Here is a 22,620-nt window from a genome sequence, read left to right as displayed (position 1 = left end):
ATTCGGCCCCCATGTCATCTCCATTCCCCCCCCATGTCATCTCTCATTCTGCCCCCATGTCATCTCCATTCTCCCCAATGTCATCTCCCATTCTGCCCCAATGTCATCTCCATTCTCCCCCCATGTCATCTCCCATTCTGCCCTCATGTCAACTCCCATTCTGCCTCCATGTCATCTCCAATCCTGCCCCCATGTGTCATCATCTCCCATTGTGCCCCAAGTCATCTCCCATTCTGCCCCATATGTCATCTCCATTCTCCCCCCATGTCATCTCCCATTCTGCCCCATTTCATCTCCCATTCTGCCCCATGTCATCCCCCATTCTGCCCCTATTTCAGCTCCCATTCTGCCCCATGTCATCTCCTATTCTGCCTCCGTGTCATCTCCCATTCTGCCCCCATGTGTCATCTCCATTCTCCCCCCATGTTATCTCCCATTCTGCCCCATTTCATCTCCCTTTCTGCCCCCATGTCATCCCCAATTCTACCCCCATGTCATCTCCCATTCGGCCCCATGTCATCTGTCTTTCTGACGCCATGTCATAGCCCATTCTGCTCCCATGTCATCTCCCATTCTGCCCTATGACATCTCCCATTCTGCCCCCATGTGTCATCTCCCATTCTGCCCCATGTCACATCCCATTCTGTCCCCATGTGTCACCTCCCTTTCTACCCCATGTCATCTCCCATTTTGCCCCCATATGTCATCTCCATTCTCCCCCCCATGTCATCTCCCATTCTGCCCAATTTCAACTCCCATTCTGCCCCCATGTCATCCCCCATTATGCCCCCATTTCAGCTCCCATTTTGCCCCATGTCATCTCCTCTTCTGCCTCCGTGTCATCTCCCATTCTGCCCCATGTGTCATCTCCATTCTCCCCCCATGTCATCTCCTATTCTGCCCCATTTCATCCCCAATTCTACCCCCATGTCATCCCCAATTCTACCCCCATGTCATCTCCCATTCTGCCCCATATCACCTCCCATTCTGACTCCATGTCATCGCCCATTCTGCTCCCATGTCATCTCCCATTCTGCCCTGTGACATCTCCCATTCTGCCCCATGTGTCATCTCCCATTCTGCCCCATGTCAACTCCCATTCTGTCCCCATGTGTCATCTTCGTTTCTACCCCATGTCATCTCCCATTCTGCCCCATATCATCTCCCATTCTGCCCCCATGTCATCTCCCATTCTGCCCTTACGTCATCTCCTATTCAGCCTCCGTGTCATCTCCCATTCTGCCCGCATGTCATCTCCTATTCTGCCCGCATGTCATCTCCTATTCTGCCCGCATGTCATCTCCCATTCTGCCCCATGTCATCTCATTTTCTGCTCCCATGTGTCATCTCCCATTCTGCCCCATGTTGTCTCCCATTCTGCCCCATGTCATCTCCCATTCTGCCCCATGTCTCCATTGTGCCCCCATGTCATCTTCCATTCTGCCCCATGTCTCCATTGTGCCCTCATGTCATCTCCCATTCTGCCCCCATGTCATCCCCCATTCTGCCCCCATGTCATCTCCCATTCTGCCCCATGTCATCTCCCATTCTGACTCCATGTCATCTCCCATTCTGCCCCATGTCTCCATTGTGCCCCCATGTCATCTTCCATTCTGCCCCATGTCTCCATTGTGCCCTCATGTCATCTCCCATTCTGCCCCTGTCATCCCCCATTCTGCCCCCATGTCATCTCCCATTCTGCCCCATGTTATCTCCCATTCTGCCCCCATGTGTCATCTCCCATTCTGCCCCATGTCATCTCCCATTCTTTCCCCATGTGTCATCTCCCTTTCTGCCCCATGTCATCTCCAATTCTGCCCCATATCATCTTCCATTCTGCCCCCATGTCATCTCCCATTCTGCCCCTACGTCATCTCCTATTCTGCCTCCGTGTCATCTCCCATTCTGCACACATGTCATCTCCTATTCTGCCTCCGTGTCATCTCCCATTCTGCCCCCATGTGTCATCTCTCATTCTGCCCCATGTCATCTCCCATTCTGCCCCATGTTATCTCCCTTTCTGCTCCCATGTGTCATCTCCAATTCTGCCACATGTAGTCTCCCATTCTGCCCCATGTCATCTCCCTTTCTGCCCCATGTCTCCATTGTGCCCCCATGTCATCTCCCATTCTGCCCCCATGTCTCCATTGTGCCCCCATGTCATCTCTCATTCTATCCTGCCCCCATGTCATCACCCATTCTTCCCCTATGTCTCCATTCGGCCCCCATGTCATCACCCATTCTGCCCCCATGTCATCTCCATTCTCCCCCCATGTCATCGCCCATTCTGCCCCCATGTCATCTCCATTCTCCCCCATGTCATCTCCCATTCTGCCCCCATGTCATCTCCATTCTCCCCCCATGTCATCTCCCATTCTGCCCTCATGTCATCTCCCATTCTGCCTCCATGTCATCTCCCATTCTTCCGCCATGTGTCATCATCTCCCATTGTGCCTTAAGTCATATCCCATTCTGCCCCCATGTCATCTCCGTTCTTCCACCATGTCATCTCCCATTCTGCCTTCATGGCATCTCCCATTCTGCCCCATGTCATCTCCTATTCTGCCTCCATGTCATCTCCCATTCTGCCCCCATGTCATTTCCCATTCTGCCCCCATGTCATCTCCCTTTCTGCCCGAAGTCATCTCCCATTCTGCCCCTATGCCATCTAAATTCTTCCACCATGTCATCTCCCATTCTGCCTTCATGTCATTTCCCATTCTGCCTTCATGTCATCTCCCATTCTGCCCCCATGTCATTTCCCATTCTGCTCGCATGTCATCTCCCATTCTGCCCGAAGTCATCTCCCATTCTGCCGCTATGCCATCTCAATTTGTCCACTATGTCATCTCCCATTCAGCATTCGTGTCATCTCCCATTCTGCCCCATGTCATCTCCCATTCTGCCCCATGTGTCATCTCCCATTTTGCTCCATGTCATCTCCCATTCTGCCCCATGTCATCTCCCATTCTGCCCCCATGTCATCTCCCATTCTGCCCTCATGTCATCTCCTAATCTGCCTCTATGTCATCTCCCATTCTGCCCTCATGTCATCTCGTAATCTGCCTCCTTGTCATCTCCCATTCTGCCCCCATGTCGTCTCCCATTCTGCCCCATGTCATATCTTATTCTGCCTCCGTGTCATCTCCCATTCTGCCCCCATGTGTCATCTCCTATTTTGCCCCCATGTGTCATCTCCCATTCTGCCCCATTTCATCTCCCATTCTGCCTGTTATGTTCTGCAACTTAGAACTAAGGAATAGGAGGGAAAAGCTGTCCCTCAACTCAGACTCAGCTTTACCCTACTCTGGGGTGGGTGCCCTATTCCTTATGAATAGCCCCAACAAAACTCCTGCACTGAACTCAAATGAAGACCTGTAGGAAGGGGAAAGGGGTCCCTAAAAGATCTAAGGACAGGGAACAAAAGCAGGAGACCTCCTAACAGAAAAGTTAGTTGCAGAAACGAAAATTAAAGGAAACAAAACTGGTGGAACAAGAAGTCCCTGGATAACAATAGTCCAAAGCAAGAAGAACTAAACAAGGCTACTTAGCCAGAGCATGAGCGTTACAACATTGATGTCCAGTTGGGAATGGGAGCCAAGTGCTGAGTAATAAAGGGTGCAGAGATCACATGACCAAGAAACCCAGCACCAGAAGAAAAGACTAGAAGCCAGCAAACCACAAGATGGCCGATAGTAAAATAACATAGATTCTAACACTGCCCCCATGTCATCCCCCATTCTGCCTCCATGACATCTCCCATTCTGCCCCAAGGCATCTCCCATTCTGACTCCATGTCATCACCCATTGTCCCCCCAGGTCATCTCCCATTCTGCCCCCATGTCATATCCTATTCTGCCTCCGTGTCATCTTCCATAATGCCCCATGTCATCTCCCATTCTGCCCCTATGTCATCTCCCATTCTGCCTTTATGCCATCTCCTATTTTGCCCCATGTCATCTTCCATTCTGGCCCATGTCATCTCCCATTCTGCCCCCATGTCACCTCCCATTCTGCCCCCATGTCATCTCCATTCTTCCACTATGTCATCTCCCATTCTGCCTTCATGTCATCTCCCACTCGGCCCCTATGTCATCTCAATTTTTCCACCATGTCATCTCCCATTCTGCCCCATGTCATCTCCAAATTCTGCCCATGTTATCTTCCATTCTGCCTCCATGTCATCTCCCATTCTGCCCTCATGTCATCTCCCATTCTGCCCCCATGTCATCTCCTAATCTGCCTCCGTGTCATCTCCCATTCTGCCCCCATGTGCCATCTCTCATTCTGCCCCATGTCATCTCCATTCTCCCCCCATGTGTCATTTCCCATTCTGCCCCATGTCATATCCCATTCTGCGCCATGTCATCTCCCATTCTGCCCCCATGTCATCTCCCATTCTGCCCCCAGGTCATCTGCCATTCTTTCCCTATGTCATTTCCTAATCTGCCTCCGTGTCATCTCCCATTCTGCCCCCATGTCATCCCCCATTCTGCCCCCATGTCATCCCCCATTCTGCCCCATGTCATCTCCCATTCTGACTCCATGTCGTCGTCCATTCTGCCCCCATGTCATCTCCCATTCTGACCCATGTCATCTCCCATTCTGCCCCCATGTCATCTCCCATTCTGCCCCTATGTCATCTCCTATTCTGCCTCCGTGTCAATTCCTATTCTGCCCCCATGTCATCTCCTATTCTGCCTCTGTGTCATCTCCCATTCTACCCCCATGTTCATCTCTCATTCTGCCCCATGTCATCTCCCATTCTGCCCCATGTCATCTCCCTTTCTGCCCCATGTGTCATCTCCCATTCTGCCCCATGTCATCTCCCATTCTGCCCCCATGTCATCTCCTAATCTGCCTCCGTGTCATCTCCCCTTCTGCCCCCATGTCTTTTCCCACTCTGCCCCATGTCATCTCCTATTCTGCTTCCGTGTCATCTCCCATTCTGCCCCCATGTGTCATCTCCCATTCTGCCCCCATGTCTCAATTCTGCCCCCACAGTGCAGCATTATAAAAAAGTAAAAGTCTCTCCTTACCTTGCCACTGGTCCAGCAGCGACTCTCCTTCATCGATTCGAGGCGCAGACGCCAGCCAGTCACTGGCTGGCACTGATGTCAGCTGCCGGCCTGTGATTGTCTGGCGGCTGTTAACTATTGCCGTGCAGGAAGACTCTGGCACGGCAATACATTTCAAGTGAATCTGCGTCCAACTACGCAAGTTCAGTTCGCTGGGACCCGGTGAGCAAAGGTGAGAGCCCCGTTTGGGCCCCTCTGCTCACCGTGCCCTATACAACAGTAAGGGCAGTAATGCCCTGATGGCGACCTTGGCTACCATTTATACCTGCTGTCCTTTTCAATGGATTCTATAGCTTCGGGCAGTCTATGCTTTGTGGAGCTTCAGTCAGTCTTGTATACAAATGTTCAGAAGAAATGAAGGAAATAAGCACTCAACATGAGCTGCTAGTGTAACAGTCCTTTAATTCGACTTAATCATTCAGTACAGCGGTTCGCTAGGTGCTGCGGGGGTGAAGGAATGGATGACTGCTGGTTTGCGCTGAAAGCCGCACTTCTACAGGTCCGACCCTCCCCTGTCCTAGAGCCACCGCTCACCTGTCCTAGATCCGCCCCTCACGTGTTCTAGGCCCCCCTCACTTGTCCTAGAGCTGCCGCTCACCTGTCTTCAACCTGCCGCTCACCTGTCCTAGGTTCGCCACTCATCTGTACTAGGCCAACCCCTCACCTGTCCTAGACCTGCCCCTCACCTGTCCAAGGCCAGCCCCTCACCTGTCCTAGGTTCGCCCCTCACCTGTCCTAGGCCCACCCCATGACATCTCCTATTCTGCCTCCGTGTCATCTCCTATTCTACCCCCATGTCATCTCCTATTCTGCCTACGTGTCATCTCCCATTCTGCCCCATGTTTTATCTCTCATTCTGCCCCATGTCATCTCCCATTCTGCCCCATGTCATCTCCCTTTCTGCCCCCATGTGTCATCTCCCATTTTGCCCCATGTCATCTCCCATTCTGACCCCATGTCTTCTCCTAATCTTCCTCCATGTCTTCTCCCATTCTGCCCCATGTCATCTCCCATTCTTTCCCCCATGTCATCTCCCATTCTGCCCCATGTCATCTCCAAATTCTGCACCATGTCATCTCCTATTCTGCCTCCATGTCATCTCCCATTCTGCCCCCATGTCAACTCCCATTCTGCCCCCATGTCCTCTTCAATTCTGACTCCGTGCCATCTCCCATTCTACCCCCATGTGTCATCTCTCATTCTGCCCCGTGTCATCTCTCATTCTGCCCCGTGTCATTTCCCATTCTGCCCCATGTCATCTCCCTTTCTGCCCCCATGTGTCATCTCCCATTCTGCCCCATGTCATCTCCCATTCTGCCCACATGTCATCTCCCATTCTGCCCCTATGTCATCTCCTAATCTATTTCTGTGTCATCTCCCATTCTGCCCCCATGTCATCTTTCATTCTGCCCCATGTCATCTCCTATATTGCCTCCGTGTCATCTCCCATTCTGCTCCCATGTGTCATCTCTATTCTCCCCCCATGTCATTTCCCATTCTGCCTCATTTAATCTCCTATTCTGCCCCCATGTCATCTCCCATTCTGCCCCATGTCATCTCCCATTCTGACTCCATGTCATCCCCCATTCTGCCCCCATGCCATCTTCCAATCTGCCCCCATGTGTCATCTCCCATTCTGCCCCCATGTCAACTCCCATTCTGCCCCCATGTCCTCTCCAATTCAGCCTCCGTGTCATCTCCCATTCTACCCCCATGTGTCATCTCTCATTCTGCCCCGTGTCATTTCCCATTCTGCCCCATGTCATCTCCCTTTCTGCCCCCATGTGTCATCTCCCATTCTGCCCCATGTCATCTCCCATTCTGCCCCATGTCATCTCCCATTCTGCCCACATGTCATCTCCCATTCTGCCCCTATGTCATCTCCTAATCTATTTCCGTGTCATCTCCCATTCTGCCCCCATGTCATCTTTCATTCTGCCCCATGTCATCTCCTATATTGCCTCCGTGTCATCTCCCATTCTGCCCCCATGTGTCATCTCTATTCTCCCCCCATGTCATTTCCCATTCTGCCCCATTTCATCTCCTATTCTGCCGCCATGTCATCTCCCATTCTGTCCCATGTCATCTCCCATTCTGACTCCATGTCATCCCCCATTCTGCCCCCATGCCATCTTCCATTCTGCCCCCATGTGTCATCTCCCATTCTGCCTCCGTGTCATCTCCCATTCTGCCCCTATGTGCCATCTCTCATTCTGCCCCGTGTCATCTCCCATTCTGCCCCATGTCATCTCCCATTCTGCCCCCATGTGTCATCTCCCATTCTGCACCCATGTGTCATCTCCCATTCTGTCCCATGTCACCTTCCATTCTGCCCAATTTCATCTCCCATTCTGCCCCCTTGTCATCCCCCATTCTGCCCCCATGTCATCCCCCATTCTGCCCCATGTCATCTCCCATTCTGCCCCCATGTCATCTCCCATTCTGCCCCCATGTCATCTCCCATTCTGCCCCATGTCATCTTCCATTCTGCCCCCATTTCATCTCCCATTCTGCCCCTATGTCATCTCCTATTCTGCCTCCGTGTCATCTCCTATTCTGCCCCCATGTCATCTCCTATTCTGCCTCTGTGTCATCTCCCATTCTGCCCCCATGTTCATCTCTCATTCTGCCCCATGTCATCTCCCATTCTGCCCCATGTCATCTCCCTTTCTGCCTCATGTTATCTCCCTTTCTGCCCCCATGTGTCATCTCCCATTCTGCCCCATGTCATCTCCCATTCTGCCCCCATGTCATCTCCTAATCTGCCTCCGTGTCATCTCCCATTCTGCCCCCATGTCATCTCCCATTCTGCCCCATGTCATCTCCCATTCTGCCCCATGTCATCTCCTATTCTGCTTCCGTGTCATCTCCCATTCTGCCCCCATGTGTCATCTCCATTCTTTCCCCCGTGTCATCTCCCATTCTGCCCCATGTCATCTCTAAATTCTGCCCCATGTCATCTCCCATTCTGCCCCCATGTCATCTCCTATTCTACCCCCATGTCTTCTCCTATTCTGCCTCCGTGTCATCTCCCATTCTGCCCCCATGTGTCATCTTCATTCTCTCCCCCATTTCATCTCCCATTCTGCCCCATTTCATCTCCCATTCTGCCCCCATGTCATCCCCCCCTCTGCCCCTATGTCATCTCCTATTGTACCCCCATGTCATCTCCCATTCTGCCCCCATGTCTCAATTCTGCCCCCACAGTGCGGCATTATAAAAAAGTAAAAGTCTCTCCTTACCTTGCCACTGGTCCAGCAGCGACTCTCCTTCATCGATTCGAGGCGCAGACGCCAGCCAGTCACTGGCTGGCACTGATGTTAGCTGCCGGCCTGTGATTGGCTGGCGGCTGTTAACTATTGCCGTGCGGGAAGACTCCGGCACGGCAATACATTTCAAGTCAATTTGAGTCCAACTATGCAAGTTCAGTTCGCTGGGGCCCGGTGAGCAAAGGTGAGAGCCCCGTCCAGGCCCCTCTGCTCACCGTGCCCTATACAACAGTAAGGGCAGTAGTGCCCTGATGGCGACCTTGGCTACCATTTATACCTGCTGTCCTTTTCAATGGATTCTATAGCTGCGGGCAGTCTATGCTTTGTGGTGCTTCAGTCAGTTTTGTATACAAATGTTCAGAAGAAATGAAGGAAATAATCACTCAACATGAGCTGCTAGTGTAACAGTCCTTTAATTCGACTTAATCATTCAGTACAGAGGTTGGCTAGGTGCTGCGGAGGTGAAGGAATGGATGACGGCTGTTTTGCGCTGAAAGCTGCACTTCAACGGGTCCGACCCTCCCCTGTCTGAGAGCCGCCGATCACCTGTCCTAGATCCGCCCCTCACGTGTTATAGGCCCCCCTCACTTGTCCTAGAGCTGCCGCTCACCTGTCTTCAACCTGCCGCTCACCTGTCCAAGGCTCGCCCCTCACCTGTACTAGGCCCACCCCTCACCTGTCCTAGACCTGCCCCTCACCTGTCCAATGCCAGCCCCTCACCTGCCCAAGGCCAGCCCCTCACTTGTCCTAGGTTCGCCCCTCACCTGTCCTAGATTCGCCCCTCACCTGTCCTAGGCCCGCCCCTCACCTGTCCTAGGCCCACCCCTCACCTGTCCTAGGCCCACCACTAACCTGTCTTAGAAATGCCCCTCACCTGTCCTAGGCCCACCCCTCACCTGTCTTAGACCCACCCCTCACCTGTCCTCAGCCTGCCCCTCACCTGTCCTAGACCTGAAATTCACTTGTCCTTGTCCCGCCCCCCACATATCATATGCCCGCCCCTCACCTATCCTTGACCCGCCATTCACCTGTCCTAGATTCGCTGCTCAGTAGCTTTGAAACTCTGAATCACAAAATTTGGAAGATCTATTTTTACAACCTCTGTCTCTAACACTACAAGAAAGTATTTCTGTGGGGTACAGAGGTTTATCCTCTGCAATCACCTGATGGAAAATGACAGTGATTTACAGCCACCCTCCAGCACTAATAGCTGGGATCAGCGTAAACCCTAAGCCTGGCCATTTAAAGGGTTGTTCTACTACTTTTACATTTATAACCTATCCCTATCAGTGGGTTGGGGTCCAGCACCCCTACCAGTCCACTGTTCTGTGACGGTGGCAGTCGTATGTTAGTGTAACGGGTCTGGGAGGCGGAACCTCTGAGCTACTATACAAGGGGGCGGTCCTTGTAAGGGAGCGGGTGGCGACCAGGGAAGACGGGCAGGCAGTCACAGCAGGTGACCGGGACAGTCTCTGAGTGAACGGGCTGGAGGTCACGGCAAGTGACCGGGGCAGTCTCTGGATGAACGGGCAGGAGGTCACGGCAAGTGACCGGGGCAGTCTCTGGATGATCGGGCAGGAGGTCACGGCAAGTGACCGGGGCAGTCTCTGGATGAACGGGCAGGAGGTCACGGCAAGTGACCGGGGCAGTCTCTGGATGAACGGGCAGGAGGTCACGGCAAGTGACCGGGGCAGTCTCTGGATGAACGGGCAGGAGGTCACGGCAAGTGACCGGGGCAGTCTCTGGGTAAAGGGTTGGTACGACCTGTGGCGGCTGATGGTAGACGTGAGCTCCCAGGTGAGCAGGCGAGAGTCTCTGGATAAACGGGTGGTCACAGCATGTGACGGCGGAGCCTCCAGGAAGACCAACAGACAGGCGGCATATGGGCGCTCCCAGGTGAGCGGGCAGAAGTCACTGGACAGGCGGGTGGTCACAGCACGTGACGGCAGAGCCTCCAGGTAGGCTAGCAGACAGGCAGCAGATGAACGCTCCCAGGTGAGCGGGCAAGCTGGTCCTTAGACAGACTGACAGGAGTTGTAAGGCAGACCGTCGGACCTCAGGCTAGCAGGCAGGTAGCAGAATATCAGGCAGGAATAAGACAGCAAGCTGGCAGGAATCTGGCAGGTATCTGGCAGGTAACTGGCAACGGGACCTGAGGGCTGAAGCAGAGTAGTGAACAGTGCAACAACATTGCTCGGGCACCTCCATTTTGGAGGAGGTGCCTTATATATGGTGAAGTCCTCCGGCCATTGGCCGGGGACTCCTTAGGACGGCGCGCGCGGCCCCTTTAAGAAGGAGGGAGAGCGCGCGCGCGCGCCCTAAGCACAGTGGCCGGGAAGGAGCGCGCGCTGCCAGCAGAGCGGGAGGAGGACGCCGGGCACGGAGCAGAGAGGTGAGGGGAACAGCGTCCCTGCCTAGCAGAGGGCAGGGACGCCGGCGCTACAGTTAGTAGTAGAGTACAGCTCTGTCAACTGTGTAGTGACTGCTGCGGGGTACTGCAGATCCGCCCCAATTTGATTCATGACTTAATGACTTAAATGTGTTGTCCACTACTCGGACAGCCCCATCTGAACCCCTATGTTTTCTCTCGTAAAATAATAACACTTTTCCTCATCTCTGATGCCAGCGCCATTCATGCGGTGTCGGCACTGGCACTCCCAGGGCTCCCGTGACATGGTTATGTCATGCAATCCTTGCAGCCTATCAGTGCTGGCTTCACTGTCCTATCCTTCAGACAAATCAAGACATCCGGAGAAAGTGGGAGAGCAACAGCAGCTCTTACTCCCTCTGATGTCAGTTACATCCGTAGAAGATTAGAGTGAACCAGGGCTGATTGGCCGCAGGGATTGCATGACATAACCATGTCACGGGAGCCCTGGGAGAGCCAGTCCCGACACTGCTGGAACAGTGCCGGCACCAGAAGTGAGTGTAAGTGTTATTTTTTAACTGAGGAGAAATATAGGGATTCAGAAGGGATTGTCTAAGTAGTAGACAACCCTTTACCCCCGAACCCTGTTTTCACTTTCCTGTTTCATATCCAACCAGTGTCATTTTATGTGGTGTGACAGTGTCACTGGTTTTATATGTGAGGGGAGGTATGTGTCACTCAGGATGCTCTCCTGTGTGAACTAAGACCTACTTTATTTTTCTGCCAGCGTGTTATATGCTGGTAGATTTACTCTGTTAAAGGGTGTGCGGTTTTATGGGAATGGCAAAGAGGGTGGGACGCCATTACCCCTACCGCCCCTCAGGGTGTGGCTGAGCAATGTGTAAAAGCTCAGTCCTGTTTTTTTTCCTGTGGAGTGTGGTCTGGAGAGGGAAGTCTCCAGACAGTATTGTGGAAGCTGCAGAGCTTTTCACAAGGACTTTAGCAGTGGAGTTTATGCTACCGAGAGCGGGCGGAACCCGCTCATCTATGGACTGAGTTATACTTTGTTTTTGTTTTTTTCCGTTTAACCCAGAGGGGTCATGTTTGTTTTTCCTGCGAAACCTGCATGAGTTTATGGCTGATAATAAACCAGCAGAAAGGAAACCTGGGAACGTGTGTCCTGAGTCTGCCTCCAGGAGAGCCGAGCGAGTCGTCTTGCCACAGGTGGTGTGAGAGTGCGTGCAGGATTCCAGGAACACTTGTACCTGCCACAAAGACCGGTGGATGTCCAGGGTGAAGGCAGCCAGCCAGCCAGAGAAGTCCGGCAGCATGGAGGAGCTCATTAAGCACCTGGTCCAGGCCCAGCAGAGCATGCAGCAGCAACACCTACAGGCCCAGCAGAGTATGCAGCAGTCCCAGCAGATTATGCAGCAGGCCCAGCAGAGCATGCAGCAGGAGCACCAGGAGACGACCAAACTGTTGCTTCAGCAGATCCAGTTGCAGCAAAAGTCGCAACAGCAGCACCAGCAGGAGGCGCAACAGCAGATACAGCTTTTAGCGGACGCCATCCAGAGCAGGGCGACCGCCCCACCCTCAGGGACGACTGATGATTCTTACGTCAGGAAGGCGGTAAGGCGGGCCATGCAGAAGATGACCCCTGGGGATGATGTAGAAGCATTTCTGACTGTTTTTGAGAGGGTGGCTGATCGTGAGAGACTTCCACCAGGACAGTGGGCAGAGGTTCTGGCGCCATATTTATCGGGTGAACCCCAGAAGACGTATTTTGACTTGGCGCTGCAAGATGCTAAGGAGTATCCCAAACTAAAGACAGAGATCTTAGCACGTCTGGGAGTAAATATGACGGTGAGAGCCCAGCGAGTTCATCACTGGGCGTATGCTAGCAACAAACCCCCTCGTTCGCAGATGTTTGACCTACTGCATCTTGTTCAGAAGTGGCTACAACCGGAGTCCTCCACTCCGGCCCAGATGGTTCAGCGGGTGGTGATTGACAGGTTCATGCATTCCCTTCCCAAGCCAGTACAGACCTGGGTTGCCCAGGGTGATCCCCAGAACGCAGATGACTTCATCGGCCTGGTAGAGAGGTACCAGGTAGTCGAGAGATCTCTTGGGAAACCGGATGCAGTCACTTCTCCCTACTGGGATACCCAAAAGGGGGCGGGTTCACCACGGAAGGGGTCTAGAGCCACCACTGGGGGACGTCCCACTCCTACTGAAGGTGCCTTTAGAACAGTTGGTAAAGATATAGTTTGCTGGCGGTGTCACAACCCTGGACATGTAGCTGCCAGGTGTCAAATATCCCCTGAGCCTATGGACTGCAGCCTAGGCAGACGGGTCTCCTATTATGCCTATCCAGCCTGTAGCGTGGACTGTCTACCCGGCGAGGGGCCGCAGGCGTGTGCAGTGTCCATTAATGGAATAAAAGTGCTTGGGCTGTTGGACTCCGGGACCTTGATCAGAGCATCCCTTCCCCACCAGTTGATCCCTTCCAAAACCCTGGGCATTCGGTGCATCCATGGTGATGCCAAGGACTATCCCGTGGCTACAGTAACAGTGAGGACAGACTGTGGTGCCCAGTCCCATGAAGTCGGGGTAGTAAAGGACCTGATACATCCTGTCATATTGGGCCGTGATTTTTCCTTATTCTGGGACTTGTGGGGGAAGGGAACTGGACTAAGTAGCATGGGGAAAAGCCAGGTCCGTGAAGAAGAACCCCCGACGAAGTCTCAGATGGAGGAGTTCCCACTGTGCGTCCTTGTCGGTGATGAGGGTGAGACGGTGACCGAGGAGGCCGACCTCCCTGCGTTAGATATGTCCAGAGGGAACTTTGGGACTGCTCAAGTTCGAGACCTGACCTTAAAAGGGGCGTTCGACCAGGTTACTGTATGTAATGGGGTTGCCCAAGAGCCGGGGGCCGACACCAGATTCCCCCACTTTGCAGAGCAGGGGGAGTTGCTATATCGGGTGGCCAAACTGAGGGGCGGTGAGATAGTGGAACAGCAGTTAGTGCCGGGGCCATACCGACGGCGGGTGCTAGATATGGCCCATTCACATGTTCTGGGGGGACACCTAGGGGTCGAGAAAACTCAGGAGAGGATATTGAGAAGGTTTTATTGGCCAGAGTGTTATCGAAAAGTTCAAAACTATTGTAGGTGCTGCCCCACCTGCCAAATAACCGCTCCCTCCTCCCACTTCCGTAGCCCCTTAGTCCCACTACCTGTGATAGAGGTTCCCTTTGAGAGGATTGCCATGGACCTCGTGGGCCCCTTAGTTAAATCAGCTCGGGGCCACCAATATATCCTGGTCGTCATGGACTATGCGACTCGGTATCCGGAAGCGGTTCCCCTAAGGAACATGTCCAGTAAAAGTATAGCCCAAGAGCTGGTCCATATTTTTGCTCGGACAGGTCTACCAAAAGAGATTCTGACAGACCAAGGAACCCCCTTCATGAGCAAGGTGATGAAGGAGCTTTGCAGAGTCCTTCAGATAACTCAGCTTCGGACCTCGGTTTATCATCCACAGACGGACGGCCTAGTGGAACGCTTCAAAAAGACCTTAAAGGCGATGCTCAAGAAGGTCGTTGAAAAGGATGGGCGAGACTGGGACTACCTGCTCCCATTTCTGCTTTTCTCGGTCAGAGAAGTTCCTCAAGCCTCCACTGGCTTCTCTCCATTTGAGCTCCTATATGGGCGGCATCCAAGAGGTCTCCTAGACATCGCCAAGGAAACTTGGGAAGCTGAAGTCACGCCACACCGGAGTATCATCGAACATGTCGCCCAGTTACAGGAGAGAATGTCAAAGGTGATGCCCATCGTGAGGGAACATCTCCTCCAGGCGCAGAAAGCCAAGGCGGGGGTCTATAACCGGTCGGCGAGACTAAGACAGTTCCAGCCCGGGGACCGTGTTTTGGTGCTGATCCCTACCGTCGAGAGCAAGTTCCTCGCCAAATGGCAAGGTCCATACGAGGTGGTGGAGAAAGTCAGCGAGGTTAATTATAAAGTCCACCAGACTGGCCGAAGAAAGCCGCATCAAATATATCATGTAAATTTGCTCAAGCCGTGGCGGGACCGTAAACCTGTGGAAACTCCTGGCCTGGGAGCCGCACCAGAAGGCAAGGTGGAGGAGGTCACTATTGCAGAGACTCTATCATCGGCCCAGAAGCAACAGTGTCGAGAATTACTACAGCGGAATCGGGAGCTGTTCTCAGAGTTGCCGGGGCATACTCAAGTGGTAGAGCATGATGTGCTGACAGAGCCGCACGTACGAGTGAATCTGAAGCCGTATAGGATTCCGGAAGCACGCCGGGAGGTGATCTCGGCCGAGGTGAAGAGGATGTTAGACCTCGGAGTAATAGAGGAGTCAAAGAGTCGGTGGTCGAGCCCAATCGTCCTCGTGCCGAAACCCAATGGAGAGTGGAGGTTTTGTAATGACTATCGCCGGCTGAATGAGGTATCCAAGTGTGACTCGTACCCGATGCCCCGCGTCGACGATCTCATCGAGAGGCTTGGACCGGCGAGGTACATCACCACTCTCGACCTGACGAAGGGCTACTGGCAGATCCCCATGTCCCAGATGGCTAAGGAGAAGACGGCTTTCTCAACACCTGATGGGTGTTTTCAATACACGCGGATGCTGTTCGGACTACAGGGGGCCCCAGCCACTTTCCAGAGGGCTATGGATCGGATCCTAGCCCCACATAAGAAGTATGCCGCAGCCTACCTCGACGACATTGTGGTCTTTAGCCCAGACTGGGCTAGTCACCTACCTAAACTACAGGCCGTTCTGGACGCGCTAAGGAAGGCAGGATTTACCGTAAATCCGAAAAAGTGTGCCATCGGGAAGGAGGAGGCCAAGTACCTGGGCTATGTTGTTGGGAGAGGCAAAATAAAGCCGCAAATCAAGAAAGTGGAGGCAATTCAAACCTGGCCACAACCACTCTCGAAGAAGCAGGTGAGAGCATTCCTAGGAATGGTGGGATATTACCGGCGGTTTATCCCGAATTTCGCCATGATTGCCGCGCCACTAACAGATCTTCTAAAAGGCACCAAATCAACCATGGTGAAATGGACGGAAGAAAAGGAGACCGCATTTCAACAGTTGAAGCTAAAACTGTGCAAGCAGCCGGTCCTGGTCGCGCCAGACTTCAAGAAAGAATTTGTGGTCCAGACGGACGCTTCAGAGGTTGGTCTAGGGGCTGTACTCTCCCAAGAGATAAATGGGGAAGAACATCCCATTCTCTATCTAAGCCGAAAGCTGTCCTCCTGCGAGAAGAACTACGCCATAGTAGAGAAAGAGTGTTTAGCCATAAAATGGGCAGTGGATACACTGAAATATTACCTACTAGGCCGGAAGTTTAGATTAGTATCAGACCATGCCCCGTTGAGATGGTTGAGGGAGAAGAGGGGTAAAAATGCCAGGGTAACTAGATGGTTCCTAGGGCTTCAAGAGTTTAACTTTCACGTGGAGCATAGGCCCGGGAAGTTACATGGGAATGCAGATGCCCTCTCTAGGATTCCCTGCCTGGTGTCAGAAGGTGCCCAAACCCCCGGATTTGGGCAGAGGGGGGGAATATGTGACAGTGTCACTGGTTTTATATGTGAGGGGAGGTATGTGTCACTCAGGATGCTCTCCTGTGTGAACTAAGACCTACTTTATTTTTCTGCCAGCGTGTTATATGCTGGTAGATTTACTCTGTTAAAGGGTGTGCGGTTTTATGGGAATGGCAAAGAGGGCGGGACGCCATTCCCCCTACCGCCCCTCAGGGTGTGGCTGAGCAATGTGTAAAAGCTCAGTCCTGTTTTTTTCCTGTGGAGTGTGGTCAGGAGAGGGAAGTCTCCAGACAGTATTGTGGAAGCTGCAGAGCTTTTCACAAGGACTTTAGCAGTGCAGTTTATGCTACCGAGAGCGGGCGGAACGCGCTCATCTATGGACTGAGTTATACTTTGTTTTGTTTTTCTTCCGTTTAACCCAGAGGGGTCATGTTTGTTTTTCCTGTGAAACCTGTGACGCACCCCCTGGGCCATATTCTTTAGGGGAATACCCGGAGCCGGATCAGATGGGGGTTGTAGTCTCGGAGTGGCTGTGACCCGGTCCGTGCCCAGGGTGTCAAGCTCAGAGTATGTGGCAGTCCTACAGATGTTATAAAGTTCTTTATGTCGACTACGCCACCCGTTGTATTGCGGTCACTACGGCCGCCGCTGCAGCAGGGTCCGCTGAGGCTGATGGTGTTGGTGCAGCTTTTGATAGTATAACCCCCAACGGGTGGGGTATAGCCTCAGGGGGTCAGGTGCAGAGGATGGGGGTTGTGGTGGTGCAGCATAGATGGTAATTAAAGACAGAGTCGGGTTGTGCAGTTTAGGGTATTTACTTACTGCTGATGTTCCGGTCACTCCAGCTTCAAGTGACCACCCGAGCCGTGCTGCGTCCACCAGGTCCTGGATTCAGCCAACCCCCAAGCAAGTCCGGAGCGTGTCCCTGAGCCCTCCTTCTTGTCCTTTCTTCTGGCCGTCCCCACCAGGGATCCACCTAGGTCCAGCTCCCTCGGGCCTTCTGTTGGGAGACCCTTGGCCTTGGGTTCCCTGACCCTACACGTGGTTTGCCTTCAGGGTGGATGTGGTGGGTGGCCGTGGCAGATCCTGCCCACGGCCTCCGGTCTCTGGCTAGGGTGTGCTTTAGCCCCCACCAGTTTGGGATCCGGTACCCTTTTGCCAACTCTTCACCCGATGATGGACTTTGGGTTCTCAGAGTCCTTTTCTTTCACCCCCTCTGGGTCTTTCTTCCTTTCTCCTCTCTCTCTGGGCCTTGAACTGCTCTGCTCCTCTTCCTCTACTCTGCTCTGACAAAAGGCTGACAGACTGACCCTGATCTTAGATGGTGCCCACCTTATATACTCCCTCTATGTGTGAGCTCAGGTGACCAGCACCCAATGAGCTCCTAACCTTACCCAGGCTGCTCCCCCTATCTGCCCCTACACTACTGGGATGTACCACCCCCCTCCCACTCCAGCCAGGAACAGACTCGGTCGTACCTGCACATTTCTAAGTGGGAGTACCGTTGGTCTGTTCCTCGGAAATGGGATGTGTGTAGTGCATGCAGCTTTCTGGGCTCAGTTTCACACTTCATCCTTACCCGGGAGTGGAATATCACACCTCTGGGTTGAGGTGCAATACCCCTGTAGCAGCCGAATCCTCAGGGTGCTACATTCCCCCCTGGTAAATCACAGCACGTCCTCGGGCTGCAAGATATGATACACCAAAACATACATTTTTTTTTCATAAACATATAAAACATCATATAAAACATTATATATATATATATCAATAAAACTTTTCATATTAATAACATTCTTGTAGACTTTTCCTCGCTTCTAGCTCCTCCTCCGGTCACTGTGCAACGTGTGACCGGGTAAAGTGCGACAGTCTTTGGAACTCGTGGCTTTCCTATAAAACCAGTAGGGGCGCTTTAGGATGCGCAACTATTTACAAGGGATATGGCCGCTCTCAGTCCTCGGCCAGGTATTAGGGAGGAATGACCGCTCTCAGTCCTCGGTCAGTGGGATTTAAGGGATAAACGGGTAAACAGTTCACACTTGCTGGTCCCAACGGGGACTATATTAGCAACAGTTCACTGTGCCCCGACGGGCAACTATATACAGCTTGTACTCTGCTGTATTCAACGACGACGTCCTCCTGCTCTTTCTTTGTGGACAGTTTCAGTTTCAGGTTCAGACCCGCACAGTCCCGGTGGAAGGGGGACCATGTGCTGCACGGGGATTCCTCCTGGTCCGGCTCTTCTGCTCCGCGCTCCTTATTTGGGCTTGTTGTTCCCGGACCCGCCTCTCTCTCCGCTCCCTCTCAAAGACCTCGAGCTGCTGCCGGCAGCACTCTGCACGCTCCGCTGCAGCTGCCCGGGTCTCCTGAGTGAACCCCATGAGGTCTTCTCCGGTGGGGTCCCACTCAAACTGCGCTTCTGCTAGCGGGGGCGAGATCCTTTTTACGGGCTTTGGAACCGGAATCAGGGGTTCATCTAGGGGCCTCTCTTTCCGGAGTCGGGGATGGTGAAACTCCGGTGGCCATATAAAGGGCTGCCCATCCGGGCACGTATGTTGGGCAAACAGATCTTCTCCCAGATGCGGCACTCTTGGTTTTATGGGCGCGGTGGTGGTGGCGCCCGGGTTGCCCAGGCCTTGCGGCCAGGCCTGGGGCACCTGGAAAGTGAAGGGCACCGTAAGGACGGCGGCGCCCTGGGCTACTTGGCCCTGCGACCAGGCCGGTGGCTCCGCGGAGGTAGGGGGCGCTGTTGGTATTGCGGCGCCCGGGGGTACTAGGCCCTGCGACCAGGCTGGTGGTACTTCCTGCTTGGTCACGCTCGGGGTCGAGGCGTGTGACGTCACAGGGGTCGCGGCTGCGGCTTCCGGTTGAGGCCTAGTCTGTGGCGGTGACGTTGCGGTTACGGGCACAGCAGGGGGTACTTCGGGCTCTGCGACGGGGAGCTGGGGCAGGTACGCGGTTTCCCGGTTTGGGGTAGAGACGTCCCCTTTACCTGCCTCCTTTCGTTCGGCTCCCTTCTCGGCGCCGTCTCCGGCCTTCAGTCCTCCTGCGCCATCCTCAGAGGCGGTCTGTCTCCTCGTCTCGGGTGGCGTGCTCCGCTGATGGGTCTCGGTCTGCTGGGCCATCTCACGGCTCCACTCCGCCAACGTCTCTCGCTGCACCCGGGCCATCCTCCTTGCGAGGCCCTCCAGAGCAGTCTGCGCACACTCCCGGTCTCGGGGGAGCTGTGCTAGGACCTCCACTAGGCCTAGTGGGGTCGTTGCTTCTAGCAGGCTCCTGACCAACGGGTCGGTGCTGCTCTGCTCTCCTTCTGCTGTTTCCAGCAGGCTCCTGGCCAGCGGGCCGGTGCTGCTCTGCTCTTCTCCCATCTCCGGGTAAGCTTCTTCTGGACTCAGCTCTAGGCTTCTTGTCTCCGGGTGCGCTCTCTCCAGACTGCTCCAGGCGACACCCATCTTTGTTCTCTTCTTCTCAGTCCTCCCACTTCGAGGGCGGTCCCGGGGCCACTTGGTGATTGTCAGCTCCAGGGGCAGTTCTTTCACGCTGACAGACACCTCTAGCATCACAGTCTCTGTTGGTGGGGGCGGTTTCCACTTTTGGCGCCATTTTCGGTCCTGGCCCACGATGGGAGGTGGCCTCTTGCCACCCTCTGGCACGCCCATAATGGCGTCCGCTCTTCCAAGGCGGGAAACCTTTGGAAATGGCGGGAATCGTCTCCCAGTGGCGGGAAACTCTGCAGATGGCGGGAAAAAGCTGTTAATGGCGGACAACCGGCGGGAATCGATCTGTGATGGAGTCCGATGGCGGGGACCCTCCGGAACCGGCAGGAGACTTCTTTTTGAGGTAAACTCGTTCTTTTCTTCAGGCACGCAGTACCCGGTTGTTGTGGGCACGTAATCCTGCCGACTACGCCAAAGTTGACGCACCCCCTGGGCCATATTCTTTAGGGGAATACCCGGAGCCGGATCAGATGGGGGTTGTAGTCTCCGAGTGGCTGTGACCCGGTCCGTGCCCAGGGTGTCAAGCTCAGAGTATGTGGCAGTCCTACAGATGTTATAAAGTTCTTTATGTCGACTACGCCACCCGTTGTATTGCGGTCACTACGGCCGCCGCTGCAGCAGGGTCCGCTGAGGCTGATGGTGTTGGTGCAGCTTTTGATAGTATAACCCCCAACGGGTGGGGTATAGCCTCAGGGGGTCAGGTGCAGAGGATGGGGGTTGTGGTGGTGCAGCATAGATGGTAATTAAAGACAGAGTCGGGTTGTGCAGTTTAGGGTATTTACTTACTGCTGATGTTCCGGTCACTCCAGCTTCAAGTGACCACCCGAGCCGTGCTGCGTCCACCAGGTCCTGGATTCAGCCAACCCCCAAGCAAGTCCGGAGCGTGTCCCTGAGCCCTCCTTCTTGTCCTTTCTTCTGGTCGTCCCCACCAGGGATCCACCTAGGTCCAGCTCCCTCGGGCCTTCTGTTGGGAGACCCTTGGCCTTGGGTTCCCTGACCCTACACGTGGTTTGCCTTCAGGGTGGATGTGGTGGGTGGCCGTGGCAGATCCTGCCCACGGCCTCCGGTCTCTGGCTAGGGTGTGCTTTAGCCCCCACCAGTTTGGGATCCGGTACCCTTTTGCCAACTCTTCACCCGATGATGGACTTTGGGTTCTCAGAGTCCTTTTCTTTCACCCCCTCTGGGTCTTTCTTCCTTTCTCCTCTCTCTCTCTCTCTCTGGGCCTTGAACTGCTCTGCTCCTCTTCCTCTACTCTGCTCTGACAAAAGGCTGACAGACTGACCCTGATCTTAGATGGTGCCCACCTTATATACTCCCTCTATGTGTGAGCTCAGGTGACCAGCACCCAATGAGCTCCTAACCTTACCCAGGCTGCTCCCCCTATCTGCCCCTACACTACTGGGATGTACCACCCCCCTCCCACTCCAGCCAGGAACAGACTCGGTCGTACCTGCACATTTCTAAGTGGGAGTACCGTTGGTCTGTTCCTCGGAAATGGGATGTGTGTAGTGCATGCAGCTTTCTGGGCTCAGTTTCACACTTCATCCTTACCCGGGAGTGGAATATCACACCTCTGGGTTGAGGTGCAATACCCCTGTAGCAGCCGAATCCTCAGGGTGCTACACCTGCATGAGTTTATGGCTGATAATAAACCAGCAGAAAGGAAACCTGGGAACGTGTGTCCTGAGTCTGCCTCCAGGAGAGCCGAGCGAGTCGTCTTGCCACAGTGGTAATAACTAGTGTTGAGCGAGCACTAAAATGCTCGGGTGCTCGAAGCTCGGGCCGAGCTCACTGTGATACTCGGGTGCTCGACCCGAGCAACGAGCCCAATGTTAGTCTAAGGGAGACCCGAACATTTTTGCGGCGGCTCCCCCGGCAGTCTGTAGAAAGCCTAAAAAGTGCCCAAAACGATAGTGACAGTGCTCAAATGACATGGGGACAGCATGGGCATCGCCCCAGGAAGCATTTCTGACCCCCAGGTCACTGCTGTCAACAACGTGGTCAGAGGTATTAAGCCACTGTTACAGGCTCACAATAAAACATTCAAAAACGAAAGTGAAAGTGCTTTCCTGTGAAATATGTTAACCCCTTGACGACCATGGGTCTTTCTGTTTTTGTGTTTTCCTTTTTTGCTCCCCTTCTTCCCAGAGCCAGAACTTTTTTAATTTTCGTTCAATATGGCCATGTGAGGGCTTATTTTTTGCGGGACGAGTTGTACTTTTAAACAGCGTCACTGGTTTTACCATATCGTGTGCTGGAAAATGGGAAAAAAATTCCAAGTGCAGTGAAACTGCAAAAAAAATGCAATTCCACAGTTGTTTTTTGGGTCCTTTTTTTACCACGTTCACAGATTGCTAAAACTGACCTGCCATCATTATTTTCCAGGTCGTTACGAGTTCATAGACACCAAACATGTATAGGTTCTTTTTTATTTAAGTGGTGAAAAAAAAATCCAAAGCTTGCTAAAAAAGCCAAAAAAAATGACGCCATTTTCCGAGACCCTTAGCTTCTCCATTTTTCGGGATCTGGGGCCAGGTGAGGGCTTATTTTTTGCGTGCCGGGCTGACGTTTTAATTGATACCATTTTGGGGTAGATCCGATGTTTTGATCGCCCGTTATTGCATTTTATTGCAAAGTTGTAGCGACCAAAAAAACTCAATTCTGGCGTTTAAAATTTTTTTCTCGTTACGCCGTTTACTGATTGCATTAATTCTTCTTTTATATTGATAGATCGGGCGATTCTGAACGCGGCGATACCAAATATGTGTATGTGTTTTTTTTTTTATATATATATATTTTATTTTTAATGGGGCGAAAGGGGGGTGACTTAAACTTTTATAT

General features: G+C 53.3%; 2 long non-coding RNA genes across 2 annotated transcripts in view; one reads left to right on the top strand and one right to left on the bottom strand.

Moving 5' to 3' along the window:
- The window catches only part of LOC141160849 (uncharacterized), a 30,487-nt gene extending 25,384 nt beyond the window's left edge, over nucleotides 1-5,103 (bottom strand). The window contains exon 1 of the long non-coding RNA XR_012250544.1: nucleotides 5,040-5,103. This is a non-coding gene — a long non-coding RNA (uncharacterized lncRNA). The remainder of the gene's footprint in view (nucleotides 1-5,039) is intronic.
- LOC141160848 (uncharacterized) overlaps nucleotides 1-22,620 on the top strand; it is a 64,072-nt gene that overhangs the window by 7,400 nt on the left and 34,052 nt on the right. The window lies entirely within an intron of this gene.

Source organism: Phyllobates terribilis, unplaced genomic scaffold, assembly GCF_046119375.1.
Source record: "Phyllobates terribilis strain yellow unplaced genomic scaffold, ASM4611937v1 Scaffold_9__5_contigs__length_417890890, whole genome shotgun sequence".
In the NCBI taxonomy this organism is placed as follows: domain Eukaryota; kingdom Metazoa; phylum Chordata; class Amphibia; order Anura; family Dendrobatidae; genus Phyllobates; species Phyllobates terribilis.
This window is presented reverse-complemented; position numbering and strand designations above follow the sequence as displayed.